This window comes from Colobus angolensis, unplaced genomic scaffold, assembly GCF_000951035.1.
Source record: "Colobus angolensis palliatus isolate OR3802 unplaced genomic scaffold, Cang.pa_1.0 Scaffold2, whole genome shotgun sequence".
Classification (NCBI taxonomy): domain Eukaryota; kingdom Metazoa; phylum Chordata; class Mammalia; order Primates; family Cercopithecidae; genus Colobus; species Colobus angolensis.
Genome location: NW_012115154.1, coordinates 24,309,897 through 24,334,597, shown reverse-complemented (window position 1 = coordinate 24,334,597; position 24,701 = coordinate 24,309,897).

Sequence of the window (24,701 nt, the reverse complement as noted above, 5' to 3'; positions counted from 1 at the left end):
GTTGTGTGACTGTTTCCTACAAGCGTGTGAGAAATGCAGTGGGTATCCTCACACTTCCTCCCCCGTCCTCCACTGTGTTGTGTGACTGTTTCCTATAAGTGTGTGAGAAATGCAGTGGGTGTCCCCACACTTCCTCCCCTGTCCTCCAATGTGTTGTGTGACTGTTTCCTACAAGCGTGTGAGAAATGCAGTGGGTATCCTCACACTTCCTCCCCCGTCCTCCACTGTGTTGTGTGAATGTTTCCTACAAGTGTGTGAGAAATGCAGTGGGTGTCCCCACACTTCCTCCCCCGTCCTCCACTGTGTTGTGTGACTGTTTCCTACAAGCATGTATTACTTTCTTAACAATAACAGGAATGGTTGAAAATTGTAGTGGTTCTATTCTTAAGCATACACCCAGGAGAACTGCAATGATACACCCACACGAAGTCTTGTACATGAATGTTCAGAGCAGTCTTAGCTAAACCTCAGTGTCGCTTCACTCTCCCCACGTCGCCTTCCTTCTCGTGGTGCTCCAGGCCCAACAGACAGCGCATGGCACAGTCTGCCGCAGCCTTCCCGGTGGTGCCTTGGCATAGATGCTCCCTCAGGCTAGACTCATCTCCACTACCATCGTGTCTGCCTGTAGACCTCCACCTCTTCTGTGAGCTAAAATGTTCATGTCTGGTTATGACAGTTCCAGCTAAAGTAGCCATTTCTGGTGCTTTCCCCGAAACCCTCCAACTTTCCATCCTCAGAACACCCCTTCTTCCTTCCTCACTCATGGATTTTCTTAGCGACAGCGACTGCTGCATGTACCACTTTTACTTTTTCTCCAGAGTGATTTCTCCCTGTGTCTGTCTCCCCACAAGCTCCTGTTCTCTTGGAGGCAGGGACGGTCTTGTACACATCATAGTGTTTCCACAATTTCTGGTTCAATGTCTTGAACTTGGTACATTTTAGTAACTTAATTAGATCCATTTCTGACTTCCCTGAACTTGAACTTTTGTCTGCTACATTTATAATATCCACGTTACACTTCCAGGCGAATCCAGCCTTCTCTCCCCTGAAGTGAACTAATTTCAGGTTGGAGGAATCTTTGCGGTTCCTTATATCCAGGATGAAGCCTATCTTTGAAGTTTATGCAAAAGACATCTTTGAATAGATCATCAATGTGTCTGATAACAAAACAGCATTTTACCCAGTACGAGTCCATCTTTTCTCTGTCCATAAAAACCGTTCCATGGATCAGAACTGGAACACAGTTCCTTCAAGTCTAAAATGCTGTGAAGTCCAGTGGACAAAGAGTGGTTGCTGGCCAGTGATCCAGAAAGGGCCCTGGAGACCTTCCATCTGGAGGGCAGGGCGGGCGTGTGGGCTGGACTGTGGTGCACAGGGAGGCATGGCAAGTAGGGTGGTGAGAGATGTGCTTGCTTAGACCCCTAAATGACTGTCGATCTCTCTTCATTCTTTTTCTCTGAGGTCCCTCTGGATGATCTGATCTATTCAAACATCTACACACTGATGACTTTCGAGATGGTATCGCTCCTGAATTCCAAACCTGAATGTTCTTTCTATGGGAAATAGCCACATGAATGTCCCACAGGCATCCCAAATAAAGTATTAATGAAACTGAACTCCTTATCTTTCTTCCAAAACCTTCTGGTCTTCCTGGATCTCTATCACGGTTCAAGACATCGCTCTATCTTGTCCCACAAGGAATCTCAGGTAAGATTTTAGTCCTCCCTCTTTTTTACCCACACAGAAGCCTGTGACACCGCCTGTGAGGCACCTCTCTGGTCCATTTCTCTGCACCCATGGCCTTCCCACCACTCCCAGTCCATGGGTACTTAACAGTGTCCAACATGCTTCTCTCTTTGTTTACCATTATTCTGATCGAAGTGCTATCTTTTAAGAACATAAAATTGTTATGCTACCCTTATGCTGAAAACCTCTGAGGGATCCTAGAAGGAAGATAGAGCAAAACAGCAGAATAGAAGGTTCCACTGATCATCCCTCCTGCAAGGACACCAACATAACAACTACCTACACAAAAAAGCACCTTCATCAGAATCAAAAATCAGATAGGCACTCACAGTACCTGGCTTTAATGTCATATTGCCAAAAAAGGCACGGAAGAGGCAGGAAAAACTCTTGAATCGCTGATGCCATCCCTTCCCCACCTCCAGCAGTGGTGGCATGGAGTGGAGAGTGTGTGAGAGGGAGAGGGAGAGGGAGAGGGAGAGTGCAGTAATTGTAAGGCTTTGGATTCAGTGCTGCCCTGTTATATCAGAAAACAAAGTCAGACCAAACTCAGCTGACGCCCACACAAGGAGGGAACATTTAAGCCAGCCTTATCCAGGGGGGAATTGCGGAGCCCAGCCCAGCAGTTCAAACTTAAGGGGAGGGAAGGGTGAGGAAAAGTGCATCTTGTGGTTTGAGTACCAACTCAGATACGGTAAAATAGAACACCAGGTAGAGTTCTAAGGCTTTTGACTGTAGTCTCTGGCTCCCAGATGGCACATCCAGCCCAGCAATTCAAACCGAAGCCTTGCCTCTACAAGCTAAACTGCTATGGGCTCTAAATAACTTGGAGGGCAGTCTAGGCCATAAGGATTGCAACTCCAAGGGGAGTCCTAGTGCTGAACTGGGCCCAGAGACGGTGGACGGCGAAGTGGAGGGGGGAGGGCATGTGATCTACTGAGAAACCAGCTGGGGAGGCTAAGGGAGTACCGGCATCACCCTTCCCCTAACCCTAGGCTGCACAGCTCACAGCTCCAAAAGAGACCCCTTCCCTCCTCTCAAGGAGAGGAGAAGGAAGCATGGGGAGAACTTTGTCTTGTATTTTGGATACCATCTCAGCCACAGCAGGCTAGGAGGCCAGTCAGAGTTGTAAGGCCCCCTTTCCAGGCTCTAGCTCCTAGACAACATCTCTAGACATACCCTGAGCCAGAAGGGAACCCACTGTCTTGAAGGGAAGGACCCAGTCCTGGCAGGATTTATCACCTGCTAACTAAAGAGCCTTTGGGCCCTGAATAACCAGCAGTGATACACAGATACTATATTGAGGGCTTTGGGTGAGACTCTGAGGCTTGATGGCTTCACGTGAGACTCAGCACTTTCCCAGCTGTGGTGGCCATGGGGCAAGACTCCTTCTGCTTGAGAAAAGCAGTGGGAAAAGTAAAGGGGACTTTGTCTTGCGCCTTAGGGACCAGCTCAGCCACAGAGGGATAGAGCACCAAGTAGGTTCTTAGAGTCACTGATTCTAGGACTTGGGTCTTGGCATTTTTGGACCTGCCCAGAGTCAGAGGGGAGCCCACTGCCCTGAAGAATGAGTCCCAGGCCAGGCAATATTCATCACAAGCTGACTGGAGTGCCCTTGGACCTTAAGGGTACATTGGTGGTAGCCTGCTAGTATTCTCCATAGGCCTGTGACAGTGGTGGCCGTGCGAGAGGCTCCTCTGCTTTTGGAAAGGGGAGGGAAGGGTGAGGAAAACTGCATCTTGTGGTTTGAGTGCCAACTCAGCTGCAGTACAGTAGAACACCAGGTGGAGTTCTAAGGCTTATGACTGTAGTCTCTGGCTCCCAGATGGCACATCAAGACCCACCCAGAACCTGGGGCAGTTTACCATCCAAAGAGGACACGGCCTGCCTGGTTTTGCTACCTGCTGATTGTAGAGCCCCAGGGCTTTACGCAAACATAGGCCATAACCAGGGAGTGATTACAGTAGGCCTTGAGTGAGACCCCAGTGCTGTGCTGGCTTTAGGTGTGACCCAGCGCAGTCCTAGTGGTGTTGGCCACAGGGTTGCTTTTGTCACTCCACTCTCAGTTCCAGGAGGCTCAGAACAGATATAGAGTGACTCCATTTGTTTGGGAGAAAGTAAGAGAGGAGAACAAGAATCTTTGCCTGATAACCCAGAAAATTCTTCTAGATCTTGTCTAAGATCATCAAGGTGGTACCTCTATGAGTCTGCAAGAACCATGGCATTACTGGGCTTGGGGTGCCCCCTAAAGCAGATACAGCTTAGATCACAACACCCAAGTCATTTTGAATATCTGGAAAGCCTTCACAAAAAGGGCAGGTACAAGCAAGCCCAGACTGAGAAGACTACAATAAATACCTAACTCTTCAATGCCCAGACAGAGATGAACATCTACAAGTATCAAGACCATCTAGGAAAACAGGGCCTCACCACATGAACTAAATGAGACAACAGGGACTAATCCTGGAGAAACAGAGACATGTGACCTTTCACACAGCGAATTCAAAATAGCTATTTTGAGGAAACTCAAAGAAATTCGAGATAACACAGGGAAGGATTTCAGACTTCTATCAGATAATTTTAACAAAGGGATTGAAATAATTAAAAAGAACCAAGCAGAAATTCTGGAGCTGAAACATGCAACTGGCATATTTAAGAATGCATTGAAGTCTCTTAATAGCAGAACTGATCAAGCAGAAGAAAGAATTAGTGAACTCAAAGACAGGTTATTTGAAAATACAGAGTCAGAGGAGACAAATCAGAAAAGAATTTTTAAAATAGAGCACATCTATGGGATCTAGATAACAGCCTCAAAAGTGCAAATCTAAGAGTTACTGGCCTTAAAGGGGAGGTAGAGAAAGAGATAAGGGTAGAAAGTTTATTCGAAGGGATGATAACAAAGAATGTTCCAAACCTAGAGAAAGAGATCAATACCTAAGTACAAGAAGGTTACAGAACACCAATCTGATTTAACCCAAAGAAGACTACCTCAAGCTATTTAATAATGAACCCCCAAAAGATTCAGGATAAAAGAAGAATCCTAAAAGTAGCAACAGAAAAGAAACAAATAACATAAAATGGAGCTCTAGTACATCTGACAGCAGACTTTTCAGTGGAAACCTTATAGACCAGGAAAGAGTGACATGACATATTTAAAACACTGAAAGAAAAAATACTTTTACCCTAGAATAGTGTATCTGGTAGATATAGTATTCAAGTCAAACTATATACACTATTCACTATCAAACATGAAGGAAAAATAAAGACTTTCTCAGACAAACAAAAGCTGAGGGACTTCATCAACACCAGATCTGTCCTACAAGAAATGCCAAAGGGATTACTTTAATTAGAAAGGAAAAGATGTTAATGAGCAATAAGAAATCATCTGAAGGTACAAAACTCACTGGTAATAGTGAGTACAAAGAAAATACAGAATGTTACAACACTGTAACTGTGGTGTGTAAATTACTCTTAAGTAGAAAGACTAAACAATGAACCAATAAAAAATAATAATGATCGCAGCTTTCCAAGACGTAGACAGTATGATAAGATATAAACAGAAAAAACAAAAAGTTGAAAAGCAGGGGGATGAAGTCAAGGCTTAGAGTCTTAAGTTTTCATTTTGTTTGTTTATGCAAAAAGTGTTAAGTTGTTACCAATTTAAAGCAATGGGTTGTAAGATAGTATCTGCAAGCCTCATGGTAACCCAAAAATATGCAACAAATACATGAAAAATAAAAAGAAAGAAACTAAATCACACCACCAGAGAAAATCACCTTCACTAGAAGAAAGACAGGAATGAAAGAAAAAAGGAAGAAAAGACCACAAAGCAACTGGAAAACAAATAACAAGGTGGCAGGAATAAGTCCTTACTTATCAATAATAACGTTGAATATAAATGGACTAAACTTTCAGTCAAGAGACATAGGGTGTCTGAAGGAATTAAAAAAAAAAGACCCAGTGATCTGTGGCTTACAAGAAACATACTTCACCTATAATGACGCATAAAGGCCGAAAATAAAGGGATGAAAAAAGATATTCCATGCCAATGCAGACCAATAAAGACCAGGAGTAACTTTACTTATATCAGACAAAATAGATTTCAAGACAAAAACTGTAAGAAGAAACAAAGAAAGTCACTATACAATGATAAAGGTGTCAGTCTAGCAAGAAGATATAAAAATTGTAAATATATATGCATCCAACACTGGAGCACCCAGAATATGTAAAGCAAATATTATTAGAGCTAAACAGAGAGATAGATCCCAATACAATAACAGCTGGATACTTTAACACCTTACTTTTACCACTGAAGAGATATTCCAGACAGAAAATCAACACAAAACCTCAGACTTAATCTGCACTATAGACCAAATAAACCTAATAGATATTTACAGAACATTTCACCCAATGGTTGCAGAAAATATATATACCTTTTCCTCAGCATATTGAGAACATGATCATTCTCAAGGATTGATCATATGTTAAATCACAAGACAAGTTTTAAAACATTAAAAAAATACTGAAATAATATCAAGCATCTTCTCTGACCACAATGGAATAAAACTGTAAATTAATAACAAGAGGAATTTTGAAAACTATACAAATACATGAAAATTTAAAAATATGCTCCTGAATGACCAGTGAGTCAATGGATAAATTAAAAACAAAATTAAAAAAGTTATTGAAACAAATAATGGAAGCACTATATACCAAAACCTATGAGATACAGCAAAAGGAGTGCTAAAAAGGAAGTTTGTAGCTATAAGTGCCTACATCAGAAAGGAAGAAAAACTTCAAATAAACAACCCAATGATACATCTTAATGAAAAAAGTCAAGAGCAAAGAAAATCCAAAATGAATAGAAAAGAGATAAACCAGAGCAGAAATAAATGAAATTGATAGAAGAAAACAATATAAAATATAAATGGAAAACAATATAAAATAGAAATGAAAAACAAAAGTTGCCTTTTTGAAAAGTTAAACAAAACTGGCAAACCTTTAGCCAGACTAAGAAAAAAAGAAAAAATCCAAACATATGAAATCAGAAATGAAAAGGGAGACATTACAACTGATACCACAGAAATTCAAGGGATCATTAGTGGCTACTATGAGCAAGTATATGCCAATGAATTGGAAAATCTAGAAGAAATAGACAAATTCCTAGACACATACAACCTATCAAGATTGAATCATGAAGAAAACCTAAACAGACTGATAACATGTAACAGGATCAAAACCGTAGTAAAAAGTCTCCCAGTTAAGTCCTTGACCTAATGACTACACTGCTGAATTCCTACTGCCCCCCGATATTTAAAGTAGAACTAATACCAATACTACTCAAACTATTCTGAAAAATGAGGAAGAGGGAATACTTCCAAACTCATTCTATGAGGCCAGTATTACCCTGATCCTAAAACCAGACAAAGACACATCAAAAAAAAGAAGGAAGGAAGGAAGGAGAAGAAGGAAGGGAGAGACAGAGAGAGAGAGAGTGAAAGAAAGAGAGAGAGAGAGAAAGAAAGAAAGAAAGAAAGAAAGAGAAAGAGAGAGAGAGAGAAAGAAGGAAGGAAAGAAAATGAACAAACTACAGGCCAATATCTCTGATGACTACTGATGCAAAAATTCTCAACGAAATGCTAGCAAACCAAATTCAACAATACATTTAAAAGGCCATTTATCATTACCAAGTGGGATTTATCCTTGGGATGCAAGGATGGTTCAACATATGCAAATCAATCAATGTGATACATCATATCAACAGAATGAAGAACAAAAACTATATGATCATTTCAATTGATACTAAAAAAGCACTTGATAAAATGTCAACATCCCTTTATGATTAAAACAACCCTAAAAACTGTGTATAGAAGAAACATACCTCAACATAATAGACAACATATGCAATAGATCCAGCTGGTATCATACTGAAGGGAAAACTGAAAGCCTTTCTCTAAGATCTGGAGCACAATAAGGATACCCACTTTCACCACTAGTATATAACATAGTACTGGAAGTCCTAGCTAGAGCAATCAGACAAGAAAAAGAAAGGGGATCCAAATTTAAAAGGAAGAAGTCAAATTATCCTTGTTTGCAGATGATATAATCTTACATTTGAAAACATCTAAAAATTCCACAAAAAACTATTAGAAGTGATAAACACACTCAGTAAAGTTGCAAAATACAAACTAAATATACAAAAATCAGTAGCATTTCTACATGCTACAGTGAACAATCTGAAAAAGAAATAAAAAGAATCCCATTTACAATAACCACAAATAAAATTAAATATCTAGGAATTAACCAAAGAAGTTCAAGATGTCTATAATAAAAACTATAAAATATTGTTGAAAGAAATTGAAGAGGACACCAAAAACGTGGAAAGATGTTTCATGTTCATGAATTGAAAGAATAAACATTGTTAAAATGTCCATACTAGCCAAAATAATCTACAGATTCAACGCAATCCCTGTCAACATACCAATGACATGCTTCACAGAAATAGAAAAAAAGATCCTAAAATTTATATGAAACCACAAAAGACCCAGAAGAGACAAAGCTATCCTAAGCAAAAACAACAAAACTGACAGAATCACATTACCTGACTTCAAATTATACTACAGAACTATTCTAACCAAAACAGCATGGTACTGGCATAAAAACGGAACCACAGACTGAAGGAACAGAACAGTGAACCCAGAAACAAATCCATGTACCTGTAGTAAACTCATTTTCAACAAAGATGCCAAGGACATACACTGCCAGATAGCAGGGTTGATGTGCTCTTCATTTTCATGTTGCTAAGAACTGGCACAGGCTAAGTTCCAAATAAATGTTTGCTGAGATACAATACAAGCCTTAGGAGCTGCTGACATGTGAGGGCTGTTGTCACATAGCAAAGGATCTCAGGCTACTTTGCTTTTTGAGTTCTTGAGCCTACTTTGATGGCTTTTCTTTCTCTTCTCTTCCTGTTAATCTGTCAGGAGATAGTCTGCTTCCTGCCCTGTGTCCAGAAGCCCCACTTTCCTCTTTCCTAAATTACTGTCATTCTGTTGTGCTGTAGAAAATGAGATAGCAAAGCTTGTTGTAATGCTTGCAAAATGAAGTTCTTTGGGGTCTGAGCAAAGGCCTCCAAAAGCTTCTCTTCTGAGCCCAGCGTGTGAACCTAGAGACATTTCCCAGTGACTGCAGGTAGCTGAGATTTCTGGATAATGGCCCTCGAAATAAATCAGGGTATTATTATAGAATATTAATCCTTAAAACTTTCAAATGAGCAATATGGCCATATCAAAGTTGTGGAGAATCCCTGGGAGTTTTCAAAACTTGAGGAATATAAAAGGTAAGTAAAAAGTAAGAATTTAATACTATAAATTAACCCTAAAGTAATTCATTCCATGGAAAAGGTTATGAATGAGAATTATGGACAGATAGCATAGGAACATTTATAATTAAATTTACAATGGTATTAGGAAAGTCTGTTCACTAAGTCACTGACCTAATCCTGTCAACACTTTTTTTTTTCAGCCATGTGGTTCCCAAGCCACTTCATTCTACTCCATGTTAGAGGATTGTGTATTCCCATGAGATCAGCAAAGTTTTTCTGGAGGTCAAATAATCTCCCCCAGCCACTGGGCCCACAGCCTGTGTGTGTGTGGGGTGTGCCGATTTGGCTGTCTGGCTCTTCTCATGTGTCCTGAGAACCACCTGCCCCAGGTGGCTGCCTTCTAGGTTGGATCCCCTAGTGAAAAGGCATGTGGTAGACGTGTAGCAGCCAGCTCACCACACACGCAGGGAATAAGTGCTGGTTGTGACCAGCGCCTGGTTTGGGGATTGTGGTTACTGCACCAAAACTGACTAATACACGCATTAAAGGGTATTTATTTACCTGTCTCCTAAGCTTTCCATTAGCTTAGCTTCCATGTTTTAGAATGATTTCTGGTGTATAAATATTATAGGAAGAGTCAAGCATTTATTTTAAGCTTCTCAAATCAATAAATTGTCATTATTATACTTCTCATAAGTGTCATAAAATCTGAATTAAATAGGACCCTGGAGGTGACCTAATCATCCTCATTCTAAGTTCTTCCATAAGATTATCTCTCAGCCTCTGCTGAGCTGTTTTCACTGATACGTGGCAATGCAGACGGGTTCATCGTGGGACAACCCCGGTTTGTTGAAAATTCCCCACTGAGAGAGGCAGTTTATCCTCAGCCACAAGAGCGTGAACTTGGCTATCAGACAAGTGTTCGTTTTCTATTGCAGCTTAACAAATTACCACACTCTCAGAAGCTGAAAGCAGCACACATTTATGATGTGTCTGTGGGTCAGGAGAGCTAACTCCTCTGCATGGGTCTCTCAAGGGCCACAACCAAGGCTGCAGGCTGGGGATGAAATTCTCGTTCGAGCTCACAGGCATGTTGGCAGCATTCATGCAGAACTCACGGCGGTTGGCTTCTAGAAGGCCGGGAGAGGAATCCCTGATTTCTTGTCTCCCCTTTAGGGAAGGCCTGGCTTGCTGGGTAGGTCAGGCACACCTAGGGCAATCTCCCTGTGGCTGAACGGAAAGTCAACTGAATAGGGACCTTATTTACATCTTCACAATCCCTTCACCCTCACTGGAGACATAACCTGATCTCCGGAGGGGCATCCTAGCCTGTTCACAGGCCTCCCCACACTGGGGGAGAGGGGCTACAAAAGGTGTATACACCTGGGGCGGACTCTTGGGCTGGCTCAGAAGCCTCCTAGCACACCTGCCTTCAGGACTGACCTCTGCAGACTGTGGCTACATCCAGCTGGTGCTGTGCTTCACCTACCTGCTTCTCAGAGTCTTCAAAGACAGAGACGAAGATAAAGCATCTTCACTGCAGGGCTGTGATGAGGGCTCCCATGCAAAACAGCCCACAGCGTGCTTGGCATGTGATCAACCCTAGCATGTTTCTAACGTTACCTTGGGTTAGAATCACGTGAATGAGGCCAATCCTTCCCCAGGTAGGATGCTCTGGTATTTGAAGTCAACCACCAGCTTCACTGGTGTGATTCTGCGGCCACAGCCCCGGGCTCTCCAGGCGCCGTCTGTCCACTGTTTCTTGGAGAAGCTTCACTGTCACTGTTAACCTGTTCAATGTTCTCTAAATGGAACACGATGTTTGGGCTGAGATGCACTCTCCTCAGAACGAGAAGGTGCCTGGTCTGCCCTGACGTGGCTTCCTGGGGACGTGGGCAGCGGGGATGTAGGTGGTGACGCCGTTCTCCTGTATCAGCCAGTGTTGTGCTCAGTTAACCCTCAGGTGCATTTCAAACGAACGATAAAGGAACCTTCCGGATCTGAGTCGGATAACTGCAGGGCTGTCTGGAATATAATTTCTTTGAATGCAGAGAGAGCTCAAAAGTGTGCATTTTGGACAACACATACGACATGCCCCGACAAGGACAGGCACTCTGTCACCAGCAGCAGAATGCAGGAGGCCTTCAGGACCGGACCATGGAGGCGGGCGCAGCATGAGGCTCAAGCGTCGCGTTCGCTGGGTGACCTCACAGCACCGCGGGAGACGCGGGTGTTCTGAGCCTTGATAATCTCCCATTAATTTGATTTTTCCAAGACCTTACAGAACACTGGTTATATTTAGTTCCAGAGGCCTCCAGGAAAGAGATGGCTGCTAACATTTCCATCTTTAAGAAGATGAAGTGGGTTCTTAAACAGACGAGATGGTGCTGACTTTCCTTTCTGCGGGGTGTGGGTGCAGGGGTGGTGTGTCCTGGGTGTCAGGTAGGCATCTTTTGTAGGATTCTGGATGTTGCCTTTACCTTGAGGAATAGTATTACAAGTCCCTGCACAAAGGCAAAAGCTCTGGTTGCTATGGCAATAGCCAATCTGAGGAAGCTGTGACCTAAATCATGACTGAGAAAAATAGTACCTTGTCTGTATCATCGCCGCTATCGCTTCCTTGGATTAGGGGAGGCAGCATTTATTACCTAAAATGAACTCTTTTACCTCAGGAAAAGTGAAACAGTGATATTTTTCTGCAGAAACTTTTAGGGAACACAGGTCATAAAAACTGTGCTGCTGCAGAATCAAAGAAGGGGAAAAGGTGGCCCAGGGCTTTCTGCTCCCAGGTGAGGCCCAGTCCCTTTCCCTGCACAGGGACTGCTCCACCTGCCGGGGCCTCCAGGAAGGGCTCCAAGGGCCCCACCTGGAAGCCGGCCACCTGCCCATCCTCACCAGGTGTGCCTGTCACACACCTGGCTCACACAGCGCACACACATGGCACCTCACCTCACATAGACCATGCACACAACACACTAGGCACGTGTACACTAGGCACACACACAACACACATCATGCACACAACATGGATCATGCACACACACATGGCACACAACACACACCAGGCACTCAACACAGACCATGCATATACACACACACAGGGCACATGCACAGCTCACACAACACACACCAGACACATAACTCAGACCTTGCACACACACATGACACACACACACAAGGCACACAACACACTCCAGGCACACAATACAGACCATGCACACAAACACACACAACACACCGTGTACACACACAACACACACTGTGCACACACAAACCATGCACACACACACACGGCATACAACCACACACCATGCACACACAACACATACCAGGCACACAATACACACCAGGCACACACCCAGCACATACAACACACACCAGGCACACAATACAGACCATGCACACAAACACACACAACACACCGTGTACACACACAACACACACTGTGCACACACAAACCATGCACACACACACACGGCATACAACCACACACCATGCACACACAACACATACCAGGCACACAATACACACCAGGCACACACCCAGCACATACAACACACACCAGGCACACAATACAGACCATACACACACACACAAGGCACTTATCATGCACATACACAACACACACCATGCATGCAGACACATACCATGTAGACACAACACACATAATACACAGCACACAACACATAAAACACAACACACAAAAACCAAAAACACACAACACACACACACCATACATGAAACACACAAACACACTACCTCAAACACCACATATCCCACATACACCCCACACACCACATGCACCACACAGATGCACCATGCATGCACACACCGACACACACACACACACCACACAGACACACACCACACAGTGAGAGCACCACGTGCTCTCCTGAAGTCCTCTGCATGGCACAGATGCGGTGGTGATCTTGATCAGTTCTATTGAAATCTTCAGTAGAAGGATCCAGAATGATTGTCACTTTTTGCTCTAGTGAGAAATGCCCACAAGCTCCCTGACTGTGATGCCTCTTCTGGTCTGAGCTGGAGCCTGGTGCCCGGGCAGGAGTGGTGCTGAGCTGGTGAGAGCAGGCATCCCCTCTTCCACGGCCTGGCATGCATGGACGTGTGTGTGTGTGTGTGTGTGTTGGTGAGTTCACTCACCCTGGCACATCAGAACCCACAGTCTCGCTGTATAGCCCCACGTCCCCTTGTTGGTGTTAATAAGTCACCCCTGACATGGGTTTGGAAATTGGGGCTGAAGTGGAGAACGGCCTTGGTGAAATGGTCCATATCCCTGACCACCTTTGCTTTTTTATTCTTCCTCAGCCTGAACATCCAGGTGATGAAATCCTGAGTGCCTAGGGACAATTAAGGACATTTATTAATCAAGGTTGATGTCTATGCTACTCTCAGGGACGTCGACAAAAGCTCTCGGCCTGGGAGAGATGATGCTAAAATTGCCTGCCTCCCTAGGCCACCTGGTCTCTCCAACATCTGTCGAGAATCTGGCTCCGAGACTCCGGCAGCTCCAGGGCAGTGAGCACTGCACAGGACGGATGTCAACGCTGCAGACAACTGTGCCACACGAGGTGTGCTCAGGGGAGCTGTGCTGCAGCCTCGTCAGCTTCCAGGCTCTTCCAGGCTGTCCCTGTTCTTAGAGGGACGACTGAAGATGCCTGGTACTTATTTTCTTAACAAGGATTTCCAGTTGCCCAAATTGACGAGACTTTATGCCGTGTCCTGCACAAACAGTGCCTGCAAATTGGTGGTGAGGACATTGCCCTCATTCGCCCCATGCCGCTCTCAGCACCGATCCTCTGCACCTCAGTCAGCAGAGCTCATGGAGCTGCTCATCCCTCCTCTCTCTTTTATCCTCCTTGAACAGCAGGCGGGGACGGTTGGGATTTGTTATAAAAATGGGAACAACTACTCAGGAGGCTGAGGCTGGAGGATAGATTGAGTCCAGGGGGTCGAGGCTGCCATGACCTGGATCACACCACTGCACTCCAACCTGGGCAACAGAGTGAGACCCTGTGTCAAAGAAATGAAAGACAAAAATAGGAACACCGTCTCCATTTATTTTTTTTGTTACTCCAAAAGCAAAATGAGGGTTTTAGATTTGCTTTGTTTCTTCACCTGGAGGGTTTGACGTGGGCACAATCTTCTTTTCCCCCTCCTCTTCCAGTTCAGTGTCTCCATCCAGTGTGGTCCCCCTGCATCAAGCATGACAGTGCTCCCTGCGGAACAGGGGAGCCATCAGGAATAGGTCCATAGACATGAAGGTGCTAGCCATATTCTCCATCACTTTCACCTCCTCCCTCCCAGCCAGCACTTTCTTGCCCTGTGTTCCACCCTTCAGAACTCTATGGTGGTGGAGCTAATGCCGCCAATCCTCAAACATCCAAGTCGATAATCATATTCCGTATGTCACTCCTGTGGAGGGAATGTGTGTTTTATCATGGTCTCTGAAGCATCCATATTAGGAATTACACTCCAGCGCTAAAGGGTCAGGTGCATTCAGGAGCAGGTAAGTAGGCAATGCATGTGGGGAAGGCACAATTGGCCCCTGGGTTGGTCTCCTATGTGTGGCTGTTCAGGTGATAATATTTCAAAGAGTAGTGAAGGGTCCTTTGTCCTCACTGCCCTGATGCTGTTCTCTGCTATCCTGCCTGAACCAGCCTGGACTTTCAGCGAAGTCTGTGCAAAGGCTCCATCCCTAAATGACCACTTTGTCTGGTATGTTTCTGCATTAAGTTGTTGAACAACAGTGCAAGTAAATTAAGGTCCATGAAAAAAAAAAAAGCCATTTGAATGATGAGCTTGCTACAATAATCTATGTGCACAAAGATACCCAGACTGGCTGGCTCTTTCAGGGTTGGGTCTTCAGAATAAGCATCTGGGTGGCTCGGCCACGTGAGTCTCTATTCACTGGGCCACCAGCAGGGTGGCCAGGGCAGGACCTCAAATGTTTTCTGGGAGGGGCTTTTGGTGGCTTGTCCCACCACAACATGCAACCACTGGATTTTATGAGATTAGGAAAGACTTAGACCCTGTTCACCAATGAGGCCCAAAGTAGGAAAGCCACATCCTGAAAAGGAGGCAGAAAAAAGAGGCAGACCTGTCCCAAGAAGGGACCTTGGCTAGCACTCTGTCCACTACATAGCCAGGGAGGCTCCTTTCTGCACTGCAGTTGAATAAATGCACGAGTGCGATCCACTAGGACACTGCCCACGACATGGCCTGGGAGGCTCCTTTCCACACCACAGCTAAATAAATGCAGAAGTATGATCCTCTAGCTCTCCATGCAGTGGCCACATGGAACATGGGGCATTTCCAGGGCAGAGGTCCAGGAAAAGCGGTGAGGGCCCATCCCCACCCAGGACTGGGGTCTGATTTCCTGCAGCCATGCCAGTCAGCGTCCCTAACCACTAAGATGGGGATAACACATGGGGTCCACTCACTGGGTGTGTGCTCCCAGCCCTACCACTTTGCTCAACTGTAAAGTGGGACTGATAACCCCATAGGGTTGTTATGGAGATTAAAGGGTTTCATACTTGTAAAGCACACAAAACAGTGCCTGGCACATCACAAGGACCATGGAAGTGTTAGCACAGGCATTCGTGTTAGTGGTACCATGAGCGTTAGCACTATTAGTATTAACATCAGCATTACTATTGGCATTCGCATTAAGATTATTATTAGCATTAGCATTATTTTACTCTTGGTATTAGCATTAGTATCAATGTTCCTATTAGCATTAGTATTACTAGTGATATTAGTATTAGCACTATTACTAGTGTTACTATTAGCATCACTGTTATTAGCATTAGCACTAGCATTAGTGTTACTATTAGCATTAGCATCACTACCTGTATAATTATAGTATTAGAATTAGCATTAGTGTGTGTTGTTATTAGCATTATCATTAGTGTTAGCATTATTACTAGTATTAGCATTAACATCTGGTATTACATCAGCATTAGGATCAGCATTAGCATGGGCATTAGTATTAGCACTAGCATTAATAATATTACCAGCATTTGCATTACTATTGGTATTAGCATTAGCACTACTATCAGCATCTAGCATTTGCATTACTGTTGGTATCAGTATTAGTATTAGCATTAGCATCCATGTTACTATTGCCATTGCTGCTGGTGTTAGTATTAGCATCTGTATTGGCATCAGTATTACTCTTAGCGTCAGCATTACTACTCACATTAGTACTAGCATTAGCACTGGCCTTGGTGGTACTATTGGCATTAGTGTTGCTATTGGTATCAGTATCAGCACCAGCATGCATATTAGCATTAGCGTTCTGCATCCTAGAGCAGGGAGAAAGATCCCAGGCAGCACGTCAGAACTGGCGGCAACATGCGTGGCTTCTCTCGTGTCTACTGAATTTGAGAGTCACCTGAGGGCTGTCACGGTGGACAGATGCCACACGGGAGACAGAGAAGCCGCATCCCATGTCCCATGGCTGCCCTTATTGGAAGTTCCACCTGTTGTGACCCCTGCCTCTGTCCAATCATCTCTTCTGTTCTCTTTGACTCCTTTCCAGAAGACGCCTCTGCAGGGCCCTCCAAGCTCTGGGGACCTGACTTTATCAGCCTCTCCAGGGAGGACACCTGTTTTCTTTTCCCGTTCCCTGCAGCCCTGCGCGGGTCCTGGTGGTGGCTCTACCTTCCAGGACGAGTTCGCCGGCAAGGTCTTGGGGGTGCCCCTCCCCCTCCCCAGAATGACATCACGAGGCCCGGGCCTCCATGCAGACCTGTCCTGTGCCGTTTCAGCCGCCCAAGCACCCCCTGCCAGCGGTGGGGCACATCCATCCCAGGCGGCCGGGACCTCGGGGAGAGCCCCCCCACGCTCCATTTCTGTCCTCCCCGCGGGCTCTGTGGGTGGAATGCGCCGCTTCCCACGTGCTGCCCTTGTCGTTGACATTCTGATGCAGTCTGTAATCAACGCAAGCTTCAGCTCCTCTCATTACTGGCTCTTGAAGGGATTCTTCAGACTCAGCAAGAACAGCCGCCTCGTCAGAGGACAGCATCTGCTCCCCCCGACCCCGCCCGCCGCCCGCGACAGACAGGGGGGTGCGCATTTGCATTCGGGTGCTCAGCCCGGGAAGGTGCCCGGGAGGTGCGGCCTGCTCTGCCGCTCCTGTCCGGGCTCCGTGGACGCTTCCCCTCACCTGAACCACAGGTGGCTCCTGTCCTGGTTCTGGGTCACGGAGCTGCAGGGTTCTCATGGGGACACTGGGCACTACGGTCCCCACTCCACCTTTACAACATGGAATCTGATCAGAGAATGGGACTGGGGGCAGGAGTGTGTCCTCATAGATTGACATAATTTAAACCCCGCATGTTCCCAAAAAGGACCTATCGCAATGCAATTACAACCCACATATCATGATTAATTAAAAAACTAAATGGACCTTAAGAAATGCGTATGTGTGCACACACATGTAAGCGTGTCTGGTGGAGGAGAAACGTGCAGAATTGCAACAGGACCAGAAGCCGGCAGGGACACAAGCAAGTGCTGTAAGATCTGACGTGATTTTTAAGACGGGGCTGTAGGTTCAACTCTGATTGTAGTTAACAGCGAAAATGAAAAAGGAGTTGTGACATTTTCCAAAGTTTATTTTTGTTTTGAGCTAAAGTCACACCAGTGGCGAGGTCAAGAAAAGGTGACTGAAGAAGATCTCAGTGCTCAGAAGGGGACGCAAGGTGGGTGCAGCCAGGCGGCAGCCAGGCCATCATGATCGTCCTACAGTCAGCCAGGCAGATGCAGCCTGGCAGCACCCACAGAGGACCCTAGGATTTCAGGCCAAAGGAATTCGTTAAAGGGAGATAAAAAAAGAGACAGCTTTTTAGTGTGTTGGCTTAATGGAGAGATAAAAGCAAAACACCTAGAAGAATAGATGGGTCTAAGCAGCTTGTCCCGAGGCACAGTCGGTGGGAGGCAGAGCCTGGCCTCGAACCTGGGTCTTCTGACACTGTGCCCAAAGGGCAATGCCAATCCGAAGCTGCTTCCAGCTGCCATGCCTCTCCAAGCCACACCTGCCCCTGTGGCATTTCTCTGTTCCCTGGGTTCAATCGATGATGATGTCATGGATATTTGAATTCCATTGAGGTAATTTCTAGTTTTATACTTTCCCACTATGAACATTTAAGGGCCATGAAGAAGGCTTAAGTTACTCATGTTTTCAGTGGTTTTCACAGCTACCTAAAACAAAGAAGAAAGCATCTATAAGTGTTTTATTTTTGGTGTAATTTCAAATTCATCTGTTGCCTCCTTTGAGACTAAGAATTAAAAGATTAAAAACAGACTTCCTAAGGGACAGTAACCAGGTAAGCCACGGGGGGGTTCTTTCCATAACACTGAAAATGTATTTGGTTTAAGAGGCAGACATCTGAAAAGCAAACAGAGAAAAGCTCCCTAAGGGGGACCGCAAGGTAGGCTGAAGCAAAAGTTTTCTCAATAAAAAAGGAATTTATTTGGTTTGGGAGGCAGACATTGGAGTAGCGAAGGGAGATGTTACAAAAAATATAACCTGTCCCATCACAGAGAAAATTCTGTGCAAGGCATGGCCATTACTCAGAAATCTGCCCTAAATTTATAGAAAATATAGGCCAGAAAGGGATAGAATTGAGACTGAGTTGTTTGTTATTCTCCTGAAGAGGGAAGAACCGCTAAAATCACCTTGATTAGTGACGAGCCCCTGACATTCAGTGGAATAGCTGTGCCAATGGGACACTTTACTATTACACTGTCCTGGGTTTCTTTTCTTTTTTTCCCCTGCTGTGGGACAATGGCTTGATTAGACTGTATCAGCCCAGAGTCCCCTGCCCAATCAGAATTCAAAAGTTTCTGCTATCAGAGATACCAAAGGATCCATTTCTTCATGTATATAAAAAAATAAACCCACAATTTATATGCTGAGGGCTTTTTTTTAGTAACATATGCACATGTAAAAAAATTCAAAAATTGTAAAAATTATAGAGCAAGAAAGGATTTTCCTTCCCACTGCCATCCCGTTGCCAACTGGAACCCTTCATGGAGGTGGCTGCTGGGTTCTTCCAGCAATGAGTTACGCATACGCGGGTGCGTGGCGGGCACACGGTGGGCACACACACCAGCGCACGCACTCCCCCCTTATGTCGCATGCTCTGTATGTCCTGCATTAACAACAGTTATAGCAGAATTTTGTTTCATATAAAAGCATCTAAAATGGCTCCATTCTTCACACCTGTATGACATTTCATTACGTAGTTATAGCGTGACTTGTTTGACCTCTTCCCTCTGCTGTTCTCAATCTTTTGCAATTAAAATCAATGCTACGTTGAGTGTCGTTTTATGTATGTCATTCTCATGTATAGGACAAATCATTAGAAGTGGAATGGCAGGGTCAATGGTATGAGAGATTTCAGTGTTTATAGCTCTTACCAGGTTTTTCCCCTCAAAGCTTTGCCTATTTATGTCATCTCTGCACCACAGAGCCCGCTTCCCCAGCTCTTAACAGAATAATATGTCATCAGGTGCTTTAATCTTTGTCTAACTGACAGATTTCTAAGCATTATTTCCTTGTATTTTTAATGTATACTTCTCTTATTCTGAGTGATAGTTTCTTTTTATATACCTAAGAGTTATTTGGATTTCCTTTTCCATGAAGTACATGCTTGGAAAAATTGCCTATTTTTCTATTGTTTTTTGGTTGTTTATTTGAAAAACCCTTTATAGATAAAAATTGTCTCTTTTCTGTTATGTCCTGCAAATATTTTCTATTTTCTTACTTTGAATTGTTTTTTGACTGTATTTCCCCCACTTTTCCTTATAAAGATAGTATTTTATATTTTTAAGTATTATACCAATTTTTATGGCCTCTGATTTTTGTATCATACTCTAAGATTTAAAGAAACCACCCCATATTTTCTTAGACTATTCTTATATTTGGCGTTTTATGTGTAAAATTGTATCATTCTAAAATTTACATTTGTTGAAGAGGTGAGCAGTGCTGTAACTTCATGTTTTTTCCAATGCCAACCCACTTATTACAACATTATTGATGAGACCATTCATCTTTCTCTCTACTGATTTGAATTTCCCCTTTTATTCTACAGGAAATTCTATATGTATTTGGTCCTATTAATGGACTTTGTCTTCTGTTACATTGATCTATTTATCTATTCATGTACCAGTGTAATGCAGTTTGATAATTACAGCTTGATTCCTTCCCATTCATTTCTCTTCTGCAAAGTTGTCCTGGCATAACACTTTCTGCAGGTTTTCCTTTCTTTTCTTTTTTTTATGAACTGAATCCACCTGATTTTTTTTTTTTTTGCATCCTTTTATTTTTGAAATTTCTGAGTCACTGCTGAGGTGTGCTTCTTGTGTATTATATTGGCTGCCATGGTATATTATTAATATACTCTACCTGATCTTTTTCTTTAAATATAGGAGTTTATTACATGTCTATTTCTTAACGAATGGATGCTTGCTTGTAACATTGATCCACATTTGATGTTGCTGTCATCTTCATGTTTGTGTGCCTCTCAAAGTAATAACATGTTGAATTCAAATCCCCAATGTGTTGTTGTTGAGAGGTGGGGCCTTTGGGGGGTGATGAGGTCATGAGGGTGGAGCCCTGTGAATGGGATTAGTGCCCTTTTAGAGAACGAACTTATTTATCCCTCTTGAGCTTCCACCACGTGATGGCACATAGAAGGTGCCATCTATGAGGAATAGGCCCTCACCAGGCACCGAATCTTCTGACACCTTGATTGTGGACTTCCCAGCCTCCAGAATGGTGAGCAATGAAGTCATGTTGTTTATAAATTGCCCAGTCTCAGGTATTTTGTTACTGCAGCCCAAGACATATGTCAGGCTTTGGATATTTATTGATCCTTTTGTTTCATAGTCTGTCATATTATTTTGTGGTGTGTTTTGCTTTGCTGTGTTTCATATGCTTATAGATTTGCTTTTATTTCTTTAAAGTTTTTTTGGGCCGGGCGCGGTGGCTCAAGCCTGTAATCCCAGCACTTTGGGAGGCCGAGACGGGTGGATCACGAGGTCAGGAGATCGAGACCATCCTGGCTAACACGGTGAAACCCCGTCTCTACTAAAAAATACAAAAAACTAGCCAGGCGAGGTGGCAGGCGCCTGTAGTCCCAGCTACTTGGGAGGCTGAGGCAGGAGAATGGCGTAAACCCAGGAGGCGGAGCTTGCAGTGAGCTGAGATCCAGCCCCTGCACTCCAGCCTGGGCGACAGAGCAAGACTCCGTCTCAAAAAAAAAAAAAAAAAAAAAGTTTTTTTGAATTATATCTTGAAATATTTTTGTGTCCTGTTATTTTAGTTCTCTTCAGGGATGCTAATGTATGTGTGTCAAGAGCTTTCTTTTGTCTAGCTTTAAAATCTGACATTCTGTCCATGTATTTTTTGCTTTGTGCAGTAGTTCTATTTCATTTTCACTTCTCCGTGTCCCTCACTGTGTTCACAGACATGTCTCATCTCCTTTGTGCTTTTTTTTGATATGACTTCTGGTCTGTGGTGATTTTGTGTTCTGCTCATTTCTGGAATGTCTCCAGCTCCTGATCCATTCTGATGGGGGTCTTACTTTGTGTTCATAACCACTAACTTCATGTGTCACTTCCCTCCCTACCTCACTTATAGCAAAACTCTACAAATGCTTTTCTATCCTTGTATGACCTTCCTCTTCTCCCATTTTCTTTTTAGCTCACTCCAATCAGCCATTTAGCCTTCCACCATTCCATGGAAATTGCTCCTCCTCAAGCCACCAAAGGTCTGGAAATTGTCAAGTCCTGGGGTAGATTCTCAGTTCTCAACTGACTCCACTTATCAGAGGTTTTCACTCATATGCTCACAGCCTCCTTCTGAAAAGACACATCCATGTGGCCTCCAGGATATCCATCTCTCTATGTTCTCAACCTACTTCACTGGATCTTCCTTCTCAACTTCCTTTTACTTCCTTTTATGGTTCATCTTTTGGCCCCTAAAACTGTCTTGTCCTAGGGCTTCCTTTGGTCCATTTCTCTGCTGTGTGTACCTTCATTCTCTTAGTGATTTCATTTGACCTGGGAGCTATATTATAATACTATAGGCTGAAAGATATGCAGAATCACACGTTGAGCCCACATGTCTATGCTGAAGTCTAGAGTTACATTATCTGCATGCCTTACATCATCATTTGTTTGTTTTTTGACATTGCAAGCATGATAGATCAGAGGCCTGATCTCCACCCCTTTCCTGCACTCCTCCTTTTGATGTCTTTCCTACTTGGAAAGTGAACCCAAACCACTGGAAGAATGCAGTTCTTGAAACAGTGACCACTCTTGGGCTGTGCCTGGAAAATAAGGTGTTGCCCTGGGACTGCCATTGGTCAAAAGGTCCTGGGAGTGGCAGTGATGGACCAGAGCTATTGGAACAATGCAAGCCTATGCCTTCAACTGCTCAGGTCCAAACTCAGACTTATCCACAACTTCAGTTTTTCATATCTCACATCCAATCTGTCTGCAATTCTTGTCAACTCTACCTGCAAAGTATACCCAAAACTTAAGCACTTGTAATCATTTCTAACACCACCATTGGGTCCAACCCATTCATATAAAATGAAGCAGACATGTGTCTGATATTTCTGTGATTAAAGTCTGTGCAGACTTAATTGCATGTGCATCATTTCTGTTGCCTTTTGTTCATGGTGTCTTGCTTTCTTGTGCACTTTTTGTTTTTGAGTCTGAGCTCACATTTATTGGAATTTTATCTATGAGAATTTTCTGAGGCCTGGTTTGAAGTTAGGCTCTCATGGAGAGGATTTTCATTTGCTTCTTCAAATGCCTGGATTTACTACTAAGCCCAGTTAGCCAAGGACAAAAATGCTGGCTTGAGATTTTATGGACCACTGGATAGCACAAATTTGAAAGACAAACTTGCATGGGGACAGCTTTTAGTTTCGAAAACTCGCAAGAGGTATTTTCACCTCTTCTACTCAAGATGGAAAATGCCTGGTCTCCTGAGAGGTATTTTTCCTAAATGATTCGTCTGAAGTCCTTTAATAAGGACAATGAAAGTTCATGGGCAGAGTTCCTCTAAACACCTCAGTCTGCCTTGAGCGCCATCCTCTTTCCTCCAATCCTGAGAGATGAGAGGAACCAAAGGTCAAGTCCACCTGGTTTATCAAGTCTAGAATTAGCTTCTGTCTTATTCTTTCTTCTCTATTAGGCCTGATGAACCAAGAGGTCACTGGCTGATGCCCCCATCCCTGACCCGTCTGGCACCTGCCTGGGACACTCCTACCCTCATTCCTCTGCTGGCTGAGTAGAGCCATTTTTTAAGGGCTGCTGCTCACTCTTTTGGGCATGATAATGGCCCCATCTCTGGATCCTGTAACCCTGTCTGCTTTTCAATTTCTAATTCTGCAGTAGTCCTGTCTCTTAAGTGAGATCTGTCTCCTGATTCTTCCCAGTCCCCCTTTATACTGCCATTTGTGAGCAGAACATCACGTTTCACAAGGAGGTCCTGAGTTGTGGCATGGAATAGCTTGAACTTTGCTTTTCAGTGGCCGGGGATGACCTGAGCCCTGAGCTGACAGAAGTTGCTTGACCATGACGGGTTTGTAATGTGGTGCTTTGTAATCTCACATGGCACTCCAACAAGGGCCCTGTGGAGTTTCTTCTGTGGTGACTTATATATACTCATGAAATTTATACTCAGAAAACAGAATGAGTGTCTGAAGAATATCCCATGACAGTCACAGAAACAGCAAACTCTGCTGACAGTCCTTTCAGATAGAAACCAAAGAAGCAATCACATGTGGCTTACCCTGGGGATTCCATGCCATGTTCACCTCACAGTGGCCTGTTCTTTTCCAGAGCTTCGGAAGGTAGTTGAAGAAAGAAAACACATCGATCACGGTTTTAAAAAGAGATAGGGCAAAAAACTAGGAAAAAAAAAAAAGCGCTATACTAAAAAAAAGTCAGGAACATTGTGGAACATTGTGCATGCTTTACAGTTGTCTTCTATGATTTATATTCTGTGGCACACATTTCTGCTGTTGGTAGGTCTTGAAAGATGGCTCTGTTTAGGCAACTGTATAGAGATGACTGGCACTTGGAGTTGCTTCAATATAAGCCCTTGAAAATGAGTAAGCAGAAGCCTTGTTATTGTTATTTTTATATTATTTTTAAGCTGACTTCTGGGACATATTTCTATGGAGCCTGAAGTTTTGTGGCACGTAGATGAGGAAATGAATGGTTGTGTCAGGCTCTTACCACCTTCTCCTCCTCTTCCAAGCTGGTGCACCCTGTCATTCAGCTGGGTCACACAAGCCCTGGTGGTGAAATTCGAGGTTTAAAAAAAGGGAAGGGTCACTTCTCAAAGATTCCAGGCAGGACCAGTGCTCAGTCAGTTCATGAAGTGGTCTGATTTTCTTTGGTACCCTTCATCTCCTCTCTTTTTCTCTTGTTCTACCGTCTTGCTACATCTTCTAATTCCTAAGGATGTACCAGCTACTTTTGCCATGTATCTCACCAATGTTTTCCTAATATTGCATATGAGTAGCTAATTTCTATCAGAATTTCTAGATAGATACAGGAACTTTGAACTGATCTTCTCCTTTCTTTG